The 21786-nt window shown below is 42.0% G+C and overlaps 10 non-coding genes across 10 annotated transcripts; all 10 read right to left on the minus strand.

The window, feature by feature from the left end:
* Positions 1–10276: 10276 nt before the first annotated feature.
* trnap-ugg (transfer RNA proline (anticodon UGG)) lies at positions 10277–10348 on the minus strand. The gene has a single exon. It is a non-coding gene; the product is annotated as a tRNA-Pro (tRNA).
* A 1169-nt stretch (positions 10349–11517) lies between these two features.
* On the minus strand, positions 11518–11589 carry trnap-agg (transfer RNA proline (anticodon AGG)). The gene has a single exon. It is a non-coding gene; the product is annotated as a tRNA-Pro (tRNA).
* Positions 11590–12759: 1170 nt separating this feature from the next.
* Positions 12760–12831, minus strand: trnap-agg (transfer RNA proline (anticodon AGG)). Its single transcript has one exon. It is a non-coding gene; the product is annotated as a tRNA-Pro (tRNA).
* Positions 12832–14001: 1170 nt separating this feature from the next.
* On the minus strand, positions 14002–14073 carry trnap-agg (transfer RNA proline (anticodon AGG)). The gene has a single exon. It is a non-coding gene; the product is annotated as a tRNA-Pro (tRNA).
* A 1170-nt stretch (positions 14074–15243) lies between these two features.
* trnap-agg (transfer RNA proline (anticodon AGG)) lies at positions 15244–15315 on the minus strand. Its single transcript has one exon. It is a non-coding gene; the product is annotated as a tRNA-Pro (tRNA).
* A 1170-nt stretch (positions 15316–16485) lies between these two features.
* On the minus strand, positions 16486–16557 carry trnap-agg (transfer RNA proline (anticodon AGG)). The gene has a single exon. It is a non-coding gene; the product is annotated as a tRNA-Pro (tRNA).
* Positions 16558–17727: 1170 nt separating this feature from the next.
* On the minus strand, positions 17728–17799 carry trnap-ugg (transfer RNA proline (anticodon UGG)). Its single transcript has one exon. It is a non-coding gene; the product is annotated as a tRNA-Pro (tRNA).
* A 1170-nt stretch (positions 17800–18969) lies between these two features.
* On the minus strand, positions 18970–19041 carry trnap-agg (transfer RNA proline (anticodon AGG)). Its single transcript has one exon. It is a non-coding gene; the product is annotated as a tRNA-Pro (tRNA).
* A 1170-nt stretch (positions 19042–20211) lies between these two features.
* trnap-agg (transfer RNA proline (anticodon AGG)) lies at positions 20212–20283 on the minus strand. The gene has a single exon. It is a non-coding gene; the product is annotated as a tRNA-Pro (tRNA).
* A 1170-nt stretch (positions 20284–21453) lies between these two features.
* Positions 21454–21525, minus strand: trnap-agg (transfer RNA proline (anticodon AGG)). Its single transcript has one exon. It is a non-coding gene; the product is annotated as a tRNA-Pro (tRNA).
* Between the last annotated feature and the right edge of the window lie 261 nt (positions 21526–21786).

The following is a 21786-nucleotide window of genomic DNA, read 5'->3' on the forward strand; positions in this document are numbered from 1 at the left end:
GATTCCCCCCACTTACCAATCCATGCCGACATCTACAACCCACCACCCGCACGTCTCCGATCTAGACGTCCAATTTGGAAGGACCCTCCACCCACTGACTTTGATGCCATGTCTGCTTGGGCAACAGAATGGGAATCCAAAGACATCCCAAACAAACATCTAGTGTCAGACCCGACCCAACCAGTCCCTGGCACCAACCTCCCTAGGAGACAGTGGTCCACCATAAACAGATTCAGGACTGGTCAGGGTCCCTGCTTGGCCAGCCTTCACAGATGGGGAAGAAGCCCGAGCCCACTGTGTGCCTGCAGAGAGGAGCAAACTATGGAGCATATTACTGAAGCCTGCCCTCTCCAAAGACTCTCTAATCTCCCTCCACAATTTAGATCAAGAGGCTACTGCTTGGCTTGAGAAATTTGCATTCGCTAAATAAAATAAATATATTAGTTGTACAGGTTGTGAATATACAATTTTTTTACCTAGAAAAGTCTATCCTTGTGTTATAGGACTATTCAACACTGGGGTCATTATTTACCAGCCTAATTAGAAGTGAAAGTGAAAAGCATTAAGAATTGCATTGGTATTAATTAATGCCATTTTTGTGCAGTGAATTTGCATTTCTCTGCCTTGACAAACAGCTGATTTCCCAGCAGGCATTGCAAGACTTGGCGGACATGCTGTACATGTTCTTCTAGTGAAGCGAGAATATCAGAATGCCATCCAGGTGTACAAAGACAAACCTGGAAATCATGTCCCTCAGCACATGATTAATCAGATTTTGAAATACAGCTGGAGTGTTAGTGACCCTGACCGGCATCACCAAATACTTGGAGTGGTCGCTATTGACATTAAAGGCCATCTTCCACTGGTCCCCCTCTCTTATACGCACCTGATGGTAGGCATTGCGTAAATCCAACTTGCGGTTGTGGAGGGAGGAGAAGGCAGAAGAGATCAGCGAAATGGGATAGCAGTTCTTAATAGTGATATTGTTTAAACCTTGGTAGTCAATACAAGGGTGCAATGACTTGTCTGTCTTTTCAGAGAAAAAGGAAGGTGAGGAGGACGGATAGATACGACCAGCAGCCAGGGACTGATGTATTTGTCCATATCTTGGGTTTCAGGTGCCAGAAAGCAGGTCCATGGCGTAGTCATAAGAGCGATGCGGAGACAGGGAGCAGGCAAGGGACTGCTGAAAACTTGGCTTCGGTCATGGTAGACAGATGGTACATGGACAGGTCAGGCAGCACCTCTTTCGTCGGCAGAGCCGGCGTAGATGGACCAGAGGCAGACTGGAGACAGGGAATATGACAGCCAGGGCTCCAGCCATGATAGTCCCTTGGACCCAGTCTATTTGCAGGTTGTGGCGTAATAGCTATAGTCCGCCTAAACCATGGGAACATAGGCTGACTTCATCACGTAGAAGGCGATTTCCAGGTGGTTTCCCAAGATCAGGAGACTTACAGTAACAGAGTGAATCTCAGCCAGGGGAACTCCTGTTAGTGCCTTAGTCCAAAGAGGGGTAGATGTGAGGACTCTTAGTCGGGTGACCAGGGTAGGGCACATGAAATTGGCTCCCAAGTTGATCAGAAAGGAAATAGCGGCAAACCAATCAATCAATCAATTTTTCAACAGTTTTAAGAAAGGAGCTTTGTCACAAAGCAGCTTTACAGAGAAACTGGTCTCCAAGAGTATGCCTAGGGCAGTGGCAAGGGAAAAACTGCCTGGCTAACAGGAAGAAACCTTGAGCAGAACCTGACTCAGTAGGGGAACCTATCTGTTGCTGGTTGACACCGGTTTGTTGAAATGGTTTTAAATACAAACAGATGACTAAAAGTACATAAATGTCCAATCCGAATTAAAAAGTCAGAGCAGAGACGAGAGAGGGATGGCAGGAACACTAATGGGTGGCACTGTCAGGCAAGGGGACAGGCTTGGTGCAACAGCTGAATCAGCGGTGGCAGGAGGGACATGCACAGCTGGTCTTGGGCAGGAGCTCCGGGCCAGGAAGGGGTGCTCAGGAAAAGTTGGGCTAGAGCTCTACTCAGATGCCCAGAGTGGGGAGAAGAGGAAAGTAACATCATTAAGGGGATCAGACAGTAATTGGTCAATCACAGCAGGAGAGAGGTGCCTGCCTACAATAAGGAAAACCCCGGCAGAATAAGGCTATAGCAGCATAGCTAATGGAAACTGAGGCAGTGGCCAACACAGCCATGAGGGCAGGCTTGATACAGTCACCACCATACCATGACTGGTTCATCTTAACACAGCACTCGGATTGATGGAGACAGAATGTTTACATCACTGGGATTGATGGAGACAGAATGTTTACATCACTGGGATTGATGGAGGCAGAATGTTTACATCACTCGGATTGATGGAGGCAGAATGTTTACATCACTCGGATTGATGGAGGCAGAACGGAAACACCTCGCTTACTGGCGGGTGTTTCCTTTTACCGGCCAGTTACTGATGCGATACCCCAGCTCGGCATAGTAGAGGCTGAGTTGTTCCATAATCCACCTCTCTCTCTCGTGAGGAAATCTGGTATCGGTTATCTACATGGGTTCTGGATTGGGAATCTCTACCAGAGGCTGATTGCTAGAACTTGGGGTGAAAGCGGGTCTTGAGTAGTTGGGCTCACGTGCCTGACTCACGGCTCATCTCTCCCTCGATGGCGTAATCCCAAAGTGGTGGTCTTGGCGGATCCAGAAAAGTTGGGGAGTGGCAGCTGGTACTGCAGTGGCATGGTCAAAGACCCTCTTCATGCCTTCTGAGAAAAGGGCTAAACTGTGGCACTCGGGGCATCCGACTCTAAGACCACCTTGCCCCACTCCTGTGCTCTCCCAGCCAGCAGGGTGATCACATAGACATGGTTTTGGATGAACACGGGCAGCCTCTGGAACAGTGACCACAGGAGGATGAGTGGCTTGGGCATTCTCAAGAAAATCGGAGAGGTTGGTCATCTGGATATGCAGGCTCTCCACACATTGGTTTAGGGTCTCTGTCCTTGGAGTCGGAGAGCCTCTTGAGTTGGAGTCGGGTTTACTGGTTCCATGACCAGATTGTTATGTCACGCTTCAGTCAGAACAGGCAGTCCAGAAATCCAGAAATCAGAGATGTGGACTCGAGTCATTGTGACTCGGACTCGAGTCGACTCGAGTCACCTTTTTGACGACTTGCAACTTGACTTGACAGAAAATAATTTACTTGAGACTCGACTTGGACTTGGAAGTGAAAGACTTGAGACTTGATGTGACTTGAGACATGATGACTCGAATGACTTGTTTGTGTTCGTTTTGTTTTCAGTTTAAATATTATTCAAATGTTCAAGTTGTCAAGGTTACCGGTATGCGAGCGCGTACACTGGGAATGGCATGGTCATGATTGGATGACTGCCCTGTCATGTGAATGTGATCTGATCATGGCTACCGCGACTGTGCCAAGAGTCATCACTTTTGGATTTAAAAATTTCAAATGTGATGGAAAAAAACGAACTGCTGAATGCAAGACCTGCTCAACAACGATTTCTGACAGCCAGAGTACAACATCAAACTTTGTTCGTCATTTGAGGACTCATTTGGATCGGTAAGTGTGAGGGGTGGCTCATGTTAGCTAACGTTAGCCAGATAAAATGAAATAACCAGTGCTTAGTTTGTAAATCAGGAGGTCCCGATACAAAAAGAGGCTGCTGTTCCGTCGCGTCAGGGGGAGAAAAAAAAAGTCCTGGAACGCCGCCAAGAGTTACCAACTATCCCGTATTAGCCGGGACATCCCATACATTGGGCTAAATTAGTTTGTATTGACTGCTACTCTACTCTGCTCACTGATCGGAATCCTTGTTGCTTCAAAAAGTTACCGGTTATTTTAGTCTGAACACTGTGGGTATGCTCAGTGAGCATTACTTCTTCTTCGTGTGTCCTTCTGTTGCCGCCACAGCACCCGACCGTGATGCTGCCCCCACACAATTGCACCCCCAATACTCTCCATTACCAGCTCCCAAAACAGACCACAGACACCAAATGCACATTAAATAACACATTTAATAAACATAACTTGTACTAAACGTTTGTCAGAAGCCGTTTCTACTTACCCCCTGCCCCGCGCTTTGAAAGCGCTGTAGGACACGGTGTCGTGGAGGAGGAACGGCTGATTAATTTAGTGGCTGTAATGCGACTATCAAAACCTACTATAAGCCACTGAGAGGGCGAGTACAGGGAGATCTGTCCGACACGAGTCCAAGGAACGAGCATGAGTCCGTAGCTGCAGTTAAAGAGTGTTTATTGATACTACGACAAAACATTGCTCTGCATAGATGGTATTGCATTTGGACTTAGATGTTAGTGTTAGCGTTTAGTGGTCAACAGAAATATCGGCACCCTGACTCACCCTCTCTCAGTTGCAAACAACAAACAGACTGATTCCTAAATAGGCGCAGGTGATATTAATTAGTAGGGAGGGCAAAGTGGAGCTTTAGAATGTAGACCGCTGTGTGTGCACGTGAGCTCGCCAATAGATTTCTCACAGAAAACGTAATTTGTCCACTTTTTTACTTTACAGTAGAGGTGATCAAACTTACAATAACTAAGTGCAAGTGTGTTCTAAGCCTTTACTGGTCCCTGTACGATGTTAGCATGATGTAGCTAGCATACGCGAATAACACAAAGCCATACAATTTGCTTTTTAACGGCACTTGGTCATTCGAACGATATAAATAAAAGCATTCGATTAAGTTCGACGGCACCGGAATTTTCTGTCGTACGGTCCATAAATGGCAAAAGTCCCACCATAGGATTTATTTAAATCTTTAAAAGTTATACATTTTCTGAATCGTCATTAATTCATCTTGTTTCTATCAGTGATTCGGCGTGATCGGACAGTTCTGTAGCTATGTAAATGACGTCAGAAGGATACAGCACTGTTATTTGCTACCTAAACTTTGACGCACGCTCGAGAGCGTTAACATGATTGAAGTCTGACATGTCTATTGTCAAAATCCATTTAAACTATGAAAAAGTAACCAGGGACTTTGGACTTATAAGGCTGGACATACCGAGTACCCAGCAAAAATATTGACCTGGCTACAGTCACACTTTTGACAGTTCGAACTGCCACCAACTGCCATGTATGAGCGCATGAAGTAAACCAGCAAAAGCTATTGTTGTGTCACCATTTTTGAGCTCCATATACGTAAATAATGGAATGGCAGTGAAATCTGCCTGTTTTTCGGTGCCGTCGGGGTCCAGCATTTAACATTGATGGAATGCTGGTAAAATGAGCGCTTAAAAGCCACAAAAACAGTCATTTTGTCACACCTAAGCAGAATTATTGTCCACCACACGTTAATTTAAGGTTAAACTGAGATAATAGTGACTCGACTTGGGACTTGACTTGCCGTAACCAAGGACTCGACTTGACTTGACTTGACATAACCTGTGACTTGACTTGACTTGACTTGCCCAAGAAAAAAATACTTGGGACTTGCTTGAGACTTGGACCAAATGACTTGAGACTTACTTGTGACTTGGATAAGAGGGACTTGGTCACATCTCTGCCAGAAATACAAACAGAAAGTAAAATCAAGGTCCATACACAGTGGGTAAAAAGCAGACAGAAGGTTAATCCAGTAATCAGAGGTCAGAGTAAACGAAACAGGTCAGAACACAGGCAAATAAACACTGCCGAGAATGGCAGGAGCACATTACAATTATGCAAATAACTGAACAAATGGGCAGACCTAAATACACAGACAACGAAGTGAAATGATTTACAGGTGTACAAACAGGAATCGAGTAACAAGGCTCAGGTGAAACGAATAACACAAAATGCGAAACACTAAGTAAACAGTTGGAGCAGAAGAGACTTGGAATCAGGTAAAATGAACAAATCTTTAGAGGTTTTTATTAAGACACTAAGTCACAGGTGTCAAACTCCAGTCCGGGAGGGCCTTAGTGTCTGCTGGTTTTTGGGGTGTTCTGAGTTCATTCATGTCATTGATTGGTTAAAGTATCCACACGCCTTAATTTACCTTAATTGGCATCCGCACGCCTTAATTGGCCTTGCAGCTGGCCAGTTGATTGGCAGCTGATTGAAAGGAAACCATAAAAACACGAAGACACTGCGGCCCCCTGGGAATTCAGTTTGACACCCCTGCACTAAGTCTAGAGCTTATGTAATACTGTGCATTATCTGCAGGAATGAACACTCAAGAAGCACATTCTTTCCAGTTACTTTCTCTCCATAAATATACATTCATTCTAAAAATACATTTTAAAATTTCGACAATCAAATACTTGTCGAAATAAATAAAATAAAAAGCGTGCGTGGTATGCTGACTCAGAGGGGACCTCTTCATTGTATATATATCAATGGAAGTGAAACACACATACACACGCAGCATAAATATATTGGTATTTATACCAATCAAGTTGTCAAGACCGATCTGTGTGTGTCTGCTCTGAAGCTAAGATGGAAATGCTGTTTCAGTTCTGCCTCCACTGGCCATGTTTTATCCTTTGATTTCTAGACTGATGGAAGAGCCACATCGGGGTGGAAACCTGCTATGACACAACTCAACTCCATCAAAAGACATAAAATATACCCATAATCCCATACAGCGAGCCTAACAGCAATCCAGTAATTCTGCAAACAGCACCAAACGCAGCAAAATTATTTCCTGAAAAATAACTTTCTGCAAGTTTCCTGCAGGTTAACATCACAGGTTGATTTTTAGATTCGTATTTTCCATCTTTTATCTGATTACACCAAATCCTGCAGACTGCTTTATTAAAAAAACAAAAAAAAAACATGCATGCATTTCTCACTCCTGGTGAGAAACAATAATTTAAATGTCATTCTTTTTCTGTGGATTTGAGTGATATCTCGGAAATGTCAGTCTAGGCCTCCCCACGGACACAACAAAATTGCAGTAGTTTCAATACATTTTCCTTTCAAGTTAAACCACTGAATAAGCAACAACACATCACTTTAGTGCATAATCATTTTTTATCTGCACAATCGCTGTTTTTTATCTCCACAATTGCATATAAATCATTTGGACTCTGCAGTTATGAACTGTTCGTGTGAGGTCATTTGTCATTGTTTAGTCTCTTTGAAACACCATGCCTTTCTCTAGTGATAGGATAATCTGGTGCAAGACATTAGATTTCGCATCTTGGAATTTGTTCAAAATTGCACACAGTTCCCGTGTAATCTATGTGACAAACTATGGGACTAGAGCTTCCACTGACAGACCAGGAGGGCGTACAGGGGTAATACCATGTTAGAAGTGGCTCTATACTATGGGACAAGAGCAGACAGACCAGGAGGGCGTGCAGGGGTAATACCATGTTAGAAGTGGCTCTATACTATGGGACTAGAGCAGACAGACCAGGAGGGCGTACAGGGGTAATACCACATTAGAAGTCGTTCTATTGTCACGCTGCCCTGCTCCATTTGATCATTTTCCCCTTTTGCCTTCCGGCAGGTTCATTAGTTATTTTGTACTGCTACACCCAATGTGACCCCTGTCGTGTATTAGGTTTTCACAGTCAGCTAAACTCTCCCTTGCATTATATCCTCCAAGGAACAGGCCAGTGTTGAAGATGGACAAGATTTAATGACAAAGAAGTATGAAACTGAAACATACAGAAAAATACACAGTATACAACACAAAATACCTTACTCAAGCTAGGGGGCGGCCTGTAGCGTAGTGGTTAAGGTAAATGACTGGGAAGTGCAAGGTTGGGGGTTCTAATCCCGGTGTAGCCGCAATAAGATCCGCGCAGCCGTTGGGCCCCTGAGCAAGGCCCTTAACCCTGCATTACTCCAGGGGAGTATTGTCTCCTGCTTAGCCTAATGAACTGTATGTCGCGCTGGCTAAGAGTGTTTGCCAAATGCCTGTAATGTAGTTACATTTGGCTAGGATAACTAATCCTCTATTTTGCAGGAAATGTAAGGTAAGTATGAACTATCATTCTCTCCGCAGGAATACCTAAATGTACCGTAAGTATATGATTGAACTAATAATCAGGTAAGTATCACATTGAACATTATATTTACACGAATCATTGTCTCAAGTATCAAAGTATAGCCTAAATGCCATCATTGCAATGTGCTGTAACGCAAGTTACCAAAGTTGTAACAAATATGATAAAATTATTCAAGATAAACATTCTAGCAATGATGGATAATAGTTTGCCTTACTGATATTGCCACTCAAAGGGATGGAAACTTAGTGATGGCTAACGATAGAGCATGAACATTGCTGCACTGAAGATACACAATTTTCTTTGTTGTCACTGGAACAGGAGGTTCTTCTTCTTCTCTTAGCTAAAAGGAGTTGAAACTGCAGTACTAAATTATGCCACTAGATTGAGGAGAGGCTCTTATAGAGAAGGAACTAGCCTTGAGTTTATCTGACTCCATTTAAGATATAATTTAGAAATTTGGGTTTGAAACATATGCAAACTCGGGAGTGATTACACTCGACTCGTACCTGCGCCACCATTACTCAATATATGCTCCCGGGATTAGCACTATTGCTGAAATCTCAGTTCAGTGGAGAACTCAGAGGCTGAGGGTCTAGCCAACACAATACATGCAAAACACTGCCATGATAGTTGCGAGCCCAGGTCAGTGTAGCATTAAATGGGCTCCTTAGAGCTAATTAGACAGGAACCAGCGTCGTAACACCCAGAGGGTTCCCTTCACACCAAATTACAAGAGCCATGCACCACCAATCCTTTTATGGGCCGAACTTGACGGCCTCACAGTTTAGAACTACCACGAATGTACCAAGCCGCTGATCAGTCGGTCTTCAGCCACCATTTCCCCCTGAGTATTCAGTTGTAATTTAGGCTGAAAAAGGTACAAGATGAATTAGAGTCATGGAGATCACGCAAGTTACAAACAAAATAGTTTATTCGCAGACAGGTTGGTTAATAGCTTTAGAATTCCAATAGTCAATTACAGAATACACAAATTAGGAATAGAGATAGAGTAAGTCATCATACCTAGCCTGCGTTGGCTACACACAAACACAGAGTATAGAATATGCAGAGTGTGGGAAGCCGAATACGATCTTCCTGATATTTACATATATGTACAATATGCTGTGTGGGAAGTCGAATACGATCTTCCGTTGCTACACATACATGGAACGTGCTGTGCGGGAAGCCAGGTACGGTCTTCCCAGATTGGTCTGTCTCCCTTGCTTTTATGCCAAATCATATGTTTGGACCAGGCGGCAGTGCCATAAATCAACCTGGAGGGTTGGTTGAATCTGGAATTTAGACCCCCACCCTTGGGGGTTGTTAAGTAGGGAAAATGAGATGATTACTAAGAGAGGACATGCAGGTTTTCCCTTGAGTTATTAAATTTGGTATGAAATGTATCTCATCCGATTCCTTGATTTTACTGGATCACATCCATACCAAACAGATTATATTTAATCCAGGAGAGCAGTCACCGGTGTAATGACAGCAGTGCCCAAATGAGGGCACTGTGGCATTGTCTGGAGTCTTCCCCCTTGGAAGTGACCAGGTATGGGGTCACAGGGAGGTCACCAATGTTCTGGAGGATTCTTTTCCCATGACCCAACTGCCCTTGGACTACTCATACATCTTTCCCTTGTCTTTGCCTGAAACTCCCCAAAAGGTAGTCTAAACAGCATTGACCAGAAACCCCAGCTTTCAGGCTCCTCACAAATGGCAGCCCTTCCTGACCTTAACCACTACGCTACAGGCTGCCCCATCATATCTATGAATGATGTAGTTGGGAGTCTTCATGATAACTGCATTATGCTGTAAATATGTATTTGTACCTTTCATGGTAATATACCTTTTGGATAAACCTGATTTGGGTGAATGAAAGGAAATTAGACACAACCCCAGATTTCTTGGTTTCTTCGCCTTATCTCTAAAATCTAGGCCTTAGTTCTTGACCCTAAAAACCTGTAATTTACTGCCAACCCCCACCAGGCAGTGGTCAGGGGGCTAAAACACATGGGTTCTACAGAGACAGCTTTTGCCCAGTTTCCCCTCGGCTCCTGAATGGTTATGATATCAAAGGTAGACTGTTACAAAAACTAGACCATTACACCAGTCGCACTGAACCAATCAGAATAACACCAAACATTACTATATTCTGACGTGGGATTATCATGAAACATCTTTATGATAAGGATGTGAGGATGTCATCTTGTAATTGCGTATTGAGACAATGGCAAAGGCCAGAAATCCTAAGCACCAGCCAAAAGAGCGGCGCTTACTGTCTTTTTGGAGGGCTCGTCCGGGATTTGAACCCGGGACCTCTCGCACCCAAAGCGAGAATCATACCCCTAGACCAACAAGCCCACAGGCAGAGTGTATGTGGACCTCCAGACAGTTACTAATTGAAAGAGCCCATAATTCATAGTCTCTTTGCTGAGCCTTATCATAGAAAAATGGCCACATCTGGTTGAAAAATCAATTTCAGTTCAGCGCAATGGATTCATGTTCAGCATCAGCAATTCAGCTTTTTGTGGTCAATCGAAGTGTACCTCAATCGTGTCATGAAAGACTATGCAACAATGTCAACTTACTGTTACTTTCAGAGGTGGTTTCATTCTGCAGTCAGAAATTCATGGACAGCACTGCACAAAATAAATCCAGTTCAACCACCTGTGGCCTACTATGCCCGGGCTGCAATGCACTGTAAAGACAGTCATTTTGAACAAACGGTCAATCAAAATCCTGTTTTCAACATACTCATTATAACATCATAAACAAATGGAGTTTTCTTGGATTGCCTAAACAGTTGTAGGCATAGGTGGGCTAAAGACCGGCTGTAGCTCATTGGTTCAAAAAACAATGACATTTCTTTGGACATAAACAGGTTTAACATTGAAATCAAAAAAAGCATTCTTGTTTTTATTTGTTGCTCTGACTATTTGCTAGGACATACATACGATACATTTCAAAAGGAGAGGACATGTTACCTTGCCAGACAATGGTTTCTTCTGGAAGCACATTTACACAAGTGAATGGACCAGTAATGCAAAAAGGAGTGAATGGTCCAGAATGTTTGGGGCGGTGAACAATTATAAGTCTTCAGTGCATTCAAGACATTTTTCACTCAAATCAAGAGCTGCAATTATATGTTGTGAAGCTTTCAAAATGTACAAAATTCGAGCGCGTCTAAATTTCAAAGCATATATGCATGTTCACTAAGAAGAAACAAATGCCAAAACACAGTCAATGCAGGAACTTCATTGCATTTAGCGAAACACTTTCATCACACAATGTAAAATAGACTTTACATGGCCACGATAGTCATTAACAAAAATGTCATTCATGAATACTGTCAAGAAAAAAGGCTGCACAAGAGCATAATGGGTAGCTCTATGACTGATTTGGGTTCTCAGTGGTTTAGCGCAGATCTCATGGTGTGAGGATGTCATCTTGTAATTGCGTATTGAGACAATGGCAAAGGCCAGAAATCCTAAGCACCAGCCAAAAGCGCGGTGCTCACTGTCTTTTTGGAGGGCTCGTCCGGGATTTGAACCCGGGACCTCTCGCACCCTAAGCGAGAATCATACCCCTAGACCAACGAGCCCACAGGCAGAGTGTATGTGGACCTCCAGACAGTTACTAATTGAAAGAGCCCATAATTCATAGTCTCTTTGCTGAGCCTTATCATAGAAAAATGGCCACATCTGGTTGAAAAATCAATTTCAGTTCAGCGCAATGGATTCATGTTCAGCATTAGCAATTCAGCTTTTTGTGGTCAATCGAAGTGTGCCTCAATCGTGTCATGAAAGACTATGCAACAATGTCAACTTACTGTTACTTTCAGAGGTGGTTTCATTCTGCAGTCAGAAATTCATGGACAGCACTGCACAAAATACATCCAGTTCAACCACCTGCGGCCTACTATGCCCGGGCTGCAATGCACTGTAAAGACAGTCATTTTGAACAATCGGTCAATCAAAATCCTGTTTTCAACATACTCATTATAACATCATAAACAAATGGAGTTTTCTTGGATTGCCTAAACAGTTGTAGGCATAGGTGGGCTAAAGACCGGCTGTAGCTCATTGGTTCAAAAAACAATGACATTTCTTTGGACATAAACAGGTTTAACATTGAAATCAAAAAAAGCATTCTTGTTTTTATTTGTTGCTCTGACTATTTGCTAGGACATACATACGATACATTTCAAAAGGAGAGGACATGTTACCTTGCCAGACAATGGTTTCTTCTGGAAGCACATTTACACAAGTGAATGGACCAGTAATGCAAAAAGGAGTGAATGGTCCAGAATGTTTGGGGCGGTGAACAATTATAAGTCTTCAGTGCATTCAAGACATTTTTCACTCAAAATCAAGAGCTGCAATTATATGTTGTGAAGCTTTCAAAATGTACAAAATTCGAGCGCGTCTAAATTTCAAAGCATATATGCATGTTCACTAAGAAGAAACAAATGCCAAAACACAGTCAATGCAGGAACTTCATTGCATTTAGCGAAACACTTTCATCACACAATGTAAAATAGACTTTACATGGCCACTATAGTCATTAACAAAAATGTCATTCATGAATACTGTCAAGAAAAAAGACTGCACAAGAGCATAATGGGTAGCTCTATGACTGATTTGGGTTCTCAGTGGTTTAGCGCAGATCTCATGGTGTGAGGATGTCATCTTGTAATTGCGTATTGAGACAATGGCAAAGGCCAGAAATCCTAAGCACCAGCCAAAAGCGCGGTGCTCACTGTCTTTTTGGAGGGCTCGTCCGGGATTTGAACCCAGGACCTCTCGCACCCTAAGCGAGAATCATACCCCTAGACCAACGAGCCCACAGGCAGAGTGTATGTGGACCTCCAGACAGTTACTAATTGAAAGAGCCCATAATTCATAGTCTCTTTGCTGAGCCTTATCATAGAAAAATGGCCACATCTGGTTGAAAAATCAATTTCAGTTCAGCGCAATGGATTCATGTTCAGCATTAGCAATTCAGCTTTTTGTGGTCAATCGAAGTGTGCCTCAATCGTGTCATGAAAGACTATGCAACAATGTCAACTTACTGTTACTTTCAGAGGTGGTTTCATTCTGCAGTCAGAAATTCATGGACAGCACTGCACAAAATACATCCAGTTCAACCACCTGCGGCCTACTATGCCCGGGCTGCAATGCACTGTAAAGACAGTCATTTTGAACAATCGGTCAATCAAAATCCTGTTTTCAACATACTCATTATAAGATCATAAACAAATGGAGTTTTCTTGGATTGCCTAAACAGTTGTAGGCATAGGTGGGCTAAAGACCGGCTGTAGCTCATTGGTTCAAAAAACAATGACATTTCTTTGGACATAAACAGGTTTAACATTGAAATCAAAAAAAGCATTCTTGTTTTTATTTGTTGCTCTGACTATTTGCTAGGACATACATACGATACATTTCAAAAGGAGAGGACATGTTACCTTGCCAGACAATGGTTTCTTCTGGAAGCACATTTACACAAGTGAATGGACCAGTAATGCAAAAAGGAGTGAATGGTCCAGAATGTTTGGGGCGGTGAACAATTATAAGTCTTCAGTGCATTCAAGACATTTTTCACTCAAAATCAAGAGCTGCAATTATATGTTGTGAAGCTTTCAAAATGTACAAAATTCGAGCGCGTCTAAATTTCAAAGCATATATGCATGTTCACTAAGAAGAAACAAATGCCAAAACACAGTCAATGCAGGAACTTCATTGCATTTAGCGAAACACTTTCATCACACAATGTAAAATAGACTTTACATGGCCACTATAGTCATTAACAAAAATGTCATTCATGAATACTGTCAAGAAAAAAGACTGCACAAGAGCATAATGGGTAGCTCTATGACTGATTTGGGTTCTCAGTGGTTTAGCGCAGATCTCATGGTGTGAGGATGTCATCTTGTAATTGCGTATTGAGACAATGGCAAAGGCCAGAAATCCTAAGCACCAGCCAAAAGCGCGGTGCTCACTGTCTTTTTGGAGGGCTCGTCCGGGATTTGAACCCGGGACCTCTCGCACCCTAAGCGAGAATCATACCCCTAGACCAACGAGCCCACAGGCAGAGTGTATGTGGACCTCCAGACAGTTACTAATTGAAAGAGCCCATAATTCATAGTCTCTTTGCTGAGCCTTATCATAGAAAAATGGCCACATCTGGTTGAAAAATCAATTTCAGTTCAGCGCAATGGATTCATGTTCAGCATTAGCAATTCAGCTTTTTGTGGTCAATCGAAGTGTGCCTCAATCGTGTCATGAAAGACTATGCAACAATGTCAACTTACTGTTACTTTCAGAGGTGGTTTCATTCTGCAGTCAGAAATTCATGGACAGCACTGCACAAAATACATCCAGTTCAACCACCTGCGGCCTACTATGCCCGGGCTGCAATGCACTGTAAAGACAGTCATTTTGAACAATCGGTCAATCAAAATCCTGTTTTCAACATACTCATTATAACATCATAAACAAATGGAGTTTTCTTGGATTGCCTAAACAGTTGTAGGCATAGGTGGGCTAAAGACCGGCTGTAGCTCATTGGTTCAAAAAACAATGACATTTCTTTGGACATAAACAGGTTTAACATTGAAATCAAAAAAAGCATTCTTGTTTTTATTTGTTGCTCTGACTATTTGCTAGGACATACATACGATACATTTCAAAAGGAGAGGACATGTTACCTTGCCAGACAATGGTTTCTTCTGGAAGCACATTTACACAAGTGAATGGACCAGTAATGCAAAAAGGTGTGAATGGTCCAGAATGTTTGGGGCGATGAACAATAATAAGTCTTCAGTGCATTCAAGACATTTTTCACTCAAAATCAAGAGCGGCAATTATAAGTTGTGAAGCTTTCAAAATGTACAAAATTCGAGCGCGTCTAAATTTCAAAGCATATATGTAGGTTCACTAAGAAGAAACAAATGCCAAAACACAGTCAATGCAGGAACTTCATTGCATTTAGCGAAACACTTTCATCACACAATGTAAAATAGACTTTACATGGCCACGATAGTCATTAACAAAAATGTCATTCATGAATACTGTCTAGAAAAAAAGCTGCACAAGAGCATAATGGGTAGCTCTATGACTGATTTGGGTTCTCAGTGGTTTAGCGCAGATCTCATGGTGTGAGGATGTCATCTTGTAATTGCGTATTGAGACAATGGCAAAGGCCAGAAATCCTAAGCACCAGCCAAAAGCGCGGTGCTGACTGTTTTTTTGGAGGGCTCGTCCAGGATTTGAACCCGGGACCTCTCGCACCCTAAGCGAGAATCATACCCCTAGACCAACGAGCCCACAGGCAGAGTGCATGTGGACCTCCAGACAGTTACTAATTGAAAGAGCCCATAATTCATAGTCTCTTTGCTGAGCCTTATCATAGAAAAATGGCCACATCTGGTTGAAAAATCAATTTCAGTTCAGCGCAATGGATTCATGTTCAGCATCAGCAATTCAGCTTTTTGTGGTCAATCGAAGTGTGCCTCAATCGTGTCATGAAAGACTATGCAACAATGTCAACTTACTGTTACTTTCAGAGGTGGTTTCATTCTGCAGTCAGAAATTCATGGACAGCACTGCACAAAATAAATCCAGTTCAACCACCTGTGGCCTACTATGCCCGGGCTGCAATGCACTGTAAAGACAGTCATTTTGAACAAACGGTCAATCAAAATCCTGTTTTCAACATACTCATTATAACATCATAAACAAATGGAGTTTTCTTGGATTGCCTAAACAGTTGTAGGCATAGGTGGGCTAAAGACCGGCTGTAGCTCATTGGTTCAAAAAACAATGACATTTCTTTGGACATAAACAGGTTTAACATTGAAATCAAAAAAAGCATTCTTGTTTTTATTTGTTGCTCTGACTATTTGCTAGGACATACATACGATACATTTCAAAAGGAGAAGACATGTTACCTTGCCAGACAATGGTTTCTTCTGGAAGCACATTTACACAAGTGAATGGACCAGTAATGCAAAAAGGAGTGAATGGTCCAGAATGTTTGGGGCGGTGAACAATTATAAGTCTTCAGTGCATTCAAGACATTTTTTACTCAAAATCAAGAGCTGCAATTATATGTTGTGAAGCTTTCAAAATGTACAAAATTCGAGCGCGTCTAAATTTCAAAGCATATATGCATGTTCACTAAGAAGAAACAAATGCCAAAACACAGTCAATGCAGGAACTTCATTGCATTTAGCGAAACACTTTCATCACACAATGTAAAATAGACTTTACATGGCCACGATAGTCATTAACAAAAATGTCATTCATGAATACTGTCAAGAAAAAAGACTGCACAAGAGCATAATGGGTAGCTCTATGACTGATTTGGGTTCTCAGTGGTTTAGCGCAGATCTCATGGTGTGAGGATGTCATCTTGTAATTGCGTATTGAGACAATGGCAAAGGCCAGAAATCCTAAGCACCAGCCAAAAGCGCGGTGCTGACTGTTTTTTTGGAGGGCTCGTCCGGGATTTGAACCAGGGACCTCTCGCACCCTAAGCGAGAATCATACCCCTAGACCAACGAGCCCACAGGCAGAGTGCATGTGGACCTCCAGACAGTTACTAATTGAAAGAGCCCATAATTCATAGTCTCTTTGCTGAGCCTTATCATAGAAAAATGGCCACATCTGGTTGAAAAATCAATTTCAGTTCAGCGCAATGGATTCATGTTCAGCATCAGCAATTCAGCTTTTTGTGGTCAATCGAAGTGTGCCTCAATCGTGTCATGAAAGACTATGCAACAATGTCAACTTACTGTTACTTTCAGAGGTGGTTTCATTCTGCAGTCAGAAATTCATGGACAGCACTGCACAAAATAAATCCAGTTCAACCACCTGTGGCCTACTATGCCCGGGCTGCAATGCACTGTAAAGACAGTCATTTTGAACAAACGGTCAATCAAAATCCTGTTTTGAACATACTCATTATAACATCATAAACAAATGGAGTTTTCTTGGATTGCCTAAACAGTTGTAGGCATAGGTGGGCTAAAGACCGGCTGTAGCTCATTGGTTCAAAAAACAATGACATTTCTTTGGACATAAACAGGTTTAACATTGAAATCAAAAAAAGCATTCTTGTTTTTATTTGTTGCTCTGACTATTTGCTAGGACATACATACGATACATTTCAAAAGGAGAGGACATGTTACCTTGCCAGACAATGGTTTCTTCTGGAAGCACATTTACACAAGTGAATGGACCAGTAATGCAAAAAGGAGTGAATGGTCCAGAATGTTTGGGGCGGTGAACAATTATAAGTCTTCAGTGCATTCAAGACATTTTTCACTCAAAATCAAGAGCTGCAATTATATGTTGTGAAGCTTTCAAAATGTACAAAATTCGAGCGCGTCTAAATTTCAAAGCATATATGCATGTTCACTAAGAAGAAACAAATGCCAAAACACAGTCAATGCAGGAACTTCATTGCATTTAGCGAAACACTTTCATCACACAATGTAAAATAGACTTTACATGGCCACGATAGTCATTAACAAAAATGTCATTCATGAATACTGTCAAGAAAAAAAGCTGCACAAGAGCATAATGGGTAGCTATATGACTGATTTGGGTTCTCAGTGGTTTAGCGCAGATCTCATGGTGTGAGGATGTCATCTTGTAATTGCGTATTGAGACAATGGCAAAGGCCAGAAATCCTAAGCACCAGCCAAAAGCGCGGTGCTGACTGTTTTTTTGGAGGGCTCGTCCGGGATCTGAACCCAGGACCTCTCGCACCCAAAGCGAGAATCATACCCCTAGACCAACGAGCCCACAGGCAGAGAGCATGTGGACCTCCAGACAGTTACTAATTGAAAGAGCCCATAATTCATAGTCTCTTTGCTGAGCCTTATCATAGAAAAATGGCCACATCTGGTTGAAAAATCAATTTCAGTTCAGCGCAATGGATTCATGTTCAGCATCAGCAATTCAGCTTTTTGTGGTCAATCGAAGTGTACCTCAATCGTGTCATGAAAGACTATGCAACAATGTCAACTTACTGTTACTTTCAGAGGTGGTTTCATTCTGCAGTCAGAAATTCATGGACAGCACTGCACAAAATAAATCCAGTTCAACCACCTGTGGCCTACTATGCCCGGGCTGCAATGCACTGTAAAGACAGTCATTTTGAACAAACGGTCAATCAAAATCCTGTTTTCAACATACTCATTATAACATCATAAACAAATGGAGTTTTCTTGGATTGCCTAAACAGTTGTAGGCATAGGTGGGCTAAAGACCGGCTGTAGCTCATTGGTTCAAAAAACAATGACATTTCTTTGGACATAAACAGGTTTAACATTGAAATCAAAAAAAGCATTCTTGTTTTTATTTGTTGCTCTGACTATTTGCTAGGACATACATACGATACATTTCAAAAGGAGAGGACATGTTACCTTGCCAGACAATGGTTTCTTCTGGAAGCACATTTACACAAGTGAATGGACCAGTAATGCAAAAAGGAGTGAATGGTCCAGAATGTTTGGGGCGGTGAACAATTATAAGTCTTCAGTGCATTCAAGACATTTTTCACTCAAAATAAAGAGCTGCAATTATATGTTGTGAAGCTTTCAAAATGTACAAAATTCGAGCGCGTCTAAATTTCAAAGCATATATGCATGTTCACTAAGAAGAAACAAATGCCAAAACACAGTCAATGCAGGAACTTCATTGCATTTAGCGAAACACTTTCATCACACAATGTAAAATAGACTTTACATGGCCACGATAGTCATTAACAAAAATGTCATTCATGAATACTGTCAAGAAAAAAAGCTGCACAAGAGCATAATGGGTAGCTATATGACTGATTTGGGTTCTCAGTGGTTTAGCGCAGATCTCATGGTGTGAGGATGTCATCTTGTAATTGCGTATTGAGACAATGGCAAAGGCCAGAAAACCTAAGCACCAGCCAAAAGCGCGGTGCTGACTGTTTTTTTGGAGGGCTCGTCCGGGATTTGAACCCGGGACCTCTCGCACCCTAAGCGAGAATCATACCCCTAGACCAACGAGCCCACAGGCAGAGGGCATGTGGACCTCCAGACAGTTACTAATTGAAAGAGCCCATAATTCATAGTCTCTTTGCTGAGCCTTATCATAGAAAAATGGCCACATCTGGTTGAAAAATCAATTTCAGTTCAGCGCAATGGATTCATGTTCAGCATCAGCAATTCAGCTTTTTGTGGTCAATCGAAGTGTACCTCAATCGTGTCATGAAAGACTATGCAACAATGTCAACTTACTGTTACTTTCAGAGGTGGTTTCATTCTGCAGTCAGAAATTCATGGACAGCACTGCACAAAATAAATCCAGTTCAACCACCTGTGGCCTACTATGCCCGGGCTGCAATGCACTGTAAAGACAGTCATTTTGAACAAACGGTCAATCAAAATCCTGTTTTCAACATACTCATTATAACATCATAAACAAATGGAGTTTTCTTGGATTGCCTAAACAGTTGTAGGCATAGGTGGGCTAAAGACCGGCTGTAGCTCATTGGTTCAAAAAACAATGACATTTCTTTGGACATAAACAGGTTTAACATTGAAATCAAAAAAAGCATTCTTGTTTTTATTTGTTGCTCTGACTATTTGCTAGGACATACATACGATACATTTCAAAAGGAGAGGACATGTTACCTTGCCAGACAATGGTTTCTTCTGGAAGCACATTTACACAAGTGAATGGACCAGTAATGCAAAAAGGAGTGAATGGTCCAGAATGTTTGGGGCGGTGAACAATTATAAGTCTTCAGTGCATTCAAGACATTTTTCACTCAAAATAAAGAGCTGCAATTATATGTTGTGAAGCTTTCAAAATGTACAAAATTCGAGCGCGTCTAAATTTCAAAGCATATATGCATGTTCACTAAGAAGAAACAAATGCCAAAACACAGTCAATGCAGGAACTTCATTGCATTTAGCGAAACACTTTCATCACACAATGTAAAATAGACTTTACATGGCCACGATAGTCATTAACAAAAATGTCATTCATGAATACTGTCAAGAAAAAAAGCTGCACAAGAGCATAATGGGTAGCTATATGACTGATTTGGGTTCTCAGTGGTTTAGCGCAGATCTCATGGTGTGAGGATGTCATCTTGTAATTGCGTATTGAGACAATGGCAAAGGCCAGAAAACCTAAGCACCAGCCAAAAGCGCTGTGCTGACTGTTTTTTTGGAGGGCTCATCCGGGATTTGAACCCAGGACCTCTCGCACCCTAAGCGAGAATCATACCCCTAGACCAACGAGCCTACAGGCAGAGTGCATGTGGACCTCCAGACAGTTACTAATTGAAAGAGCCCATAATTCATAGTCTCTTTGCTGAGCCTTATCATAGAAAAATGGCCACATCTGGTTGAAAAATCAATTTCAGTTCAGCGCATTGGATTCATGTTCAGCATCAGCAATTCAGCTTTTTGTGGTCAATCGAAGTGTGCCTCAATCGTGTCATGAAAGACTGTGCAACAATGTCAACTTACTGTTACTTTCAGAGGTGGTTTCATTCTGCAGTCAGAAATTCATGGACAGCACTGCACAAAATAAATCCAGTTCAACCACCTGCGGCCTACTATGCCCGGGCTGCAATGCACTGTAAAGACAGTCATTTTGAACAAACGGTCAATCAAAATCCTGTTTTCAACATACTCATTATAAGATCATAAACAAATGGAGTTTTCTTGGATTGCCTAAACAGTTGTAGGCATAGGTGGGCTAAAGACCGGCTGTAGCTCATTGGTTCAAAAAACAATGACATTTCTTTGGACATAAACAGGTTTAACATTGAAATCAAAAAAAGCATTCTTGTTTTTATTTGTTGCTCTGACTATTTGCTAGGACATACATACGATACATTTCAAAAGGAGAGGACATGTTACCTTGCCAGACAATGGTTTCTTCTGGAAGCACATTTACACAAGTGAATGGACCAGTAATGCAAAAAGGAGTGAATGGTCCAGAATGTTTGGGGCGGTGAACAATTATAAGTCTTCAGTGCATTCAAGACATTTTTCACTCAAAATCGAGAGCTGCAATTATATGTTGTGAAGCTTTCAAAATGTACAAAATTCGAGCGCGTCTAAATTTCAAAGCATATATGTAGGTTCACTAAGAAGAAACAAATGCCAAAACACAGTCAATGCAGGAACTTCATTGCATTTAGCGAAACACTTTCATCACACAATGTAAAATAGACTTTACATGGCCACGATAGTCATTAACAAAAATGTCATTCATGAATACTGTCAAGAAAAAAAGCTGCACAAGAGCATAATGGGTAGCTATATGACTGATTTGGGTTGTCAGTGGTTTAGCGCAGATCTCATGGTGTGAGGATGTCATCTTGTAATTGCGTATTGAGACAATGGCAAAGGCCAGAAATCCTAAGCACCAGCCAAAAGCGCGGTGCTGACTGTTTTTTTGGAGGGCTCGTCCGGGATTTGAACCTAGGACCTCTCGCATCCTAAGCGAGAATCATACCCCTAGACCAACGAGCCTACAGGCAGAGTGCATGTGGACCTCCAGACAGTTACTAATTGAAAGAGCCCATAATTCATAGTCTCTTTGCTGAGCCTTATCATAGAAAAATGGCCACATCTGGTTGAAAAATCAATTTCAGTTCAGCGCAATGGATTCATGTTCAGCATCAGCAATTCAGCTTTTTGTGGTCAATCGAAGTGTGCCTCAATCGTGTCATGAAAGACTGTGCAACAATGTCAACTTACTGTTACTTTCAGAGGTGGTTTCATTCTGCAGTC

This window comes from Conger conger, chromosome 15 (genome assembly GCF_963514075.1).
Source record: "Conger conger chromosome 15, fConCon1.1, whole genome shotgun sequence".
Lineage (NCBI taxonomy): Eukaryota > Metazoa > Chordata > Actinopteri > Anguilliformes > Congridae > Conger > Conger conger.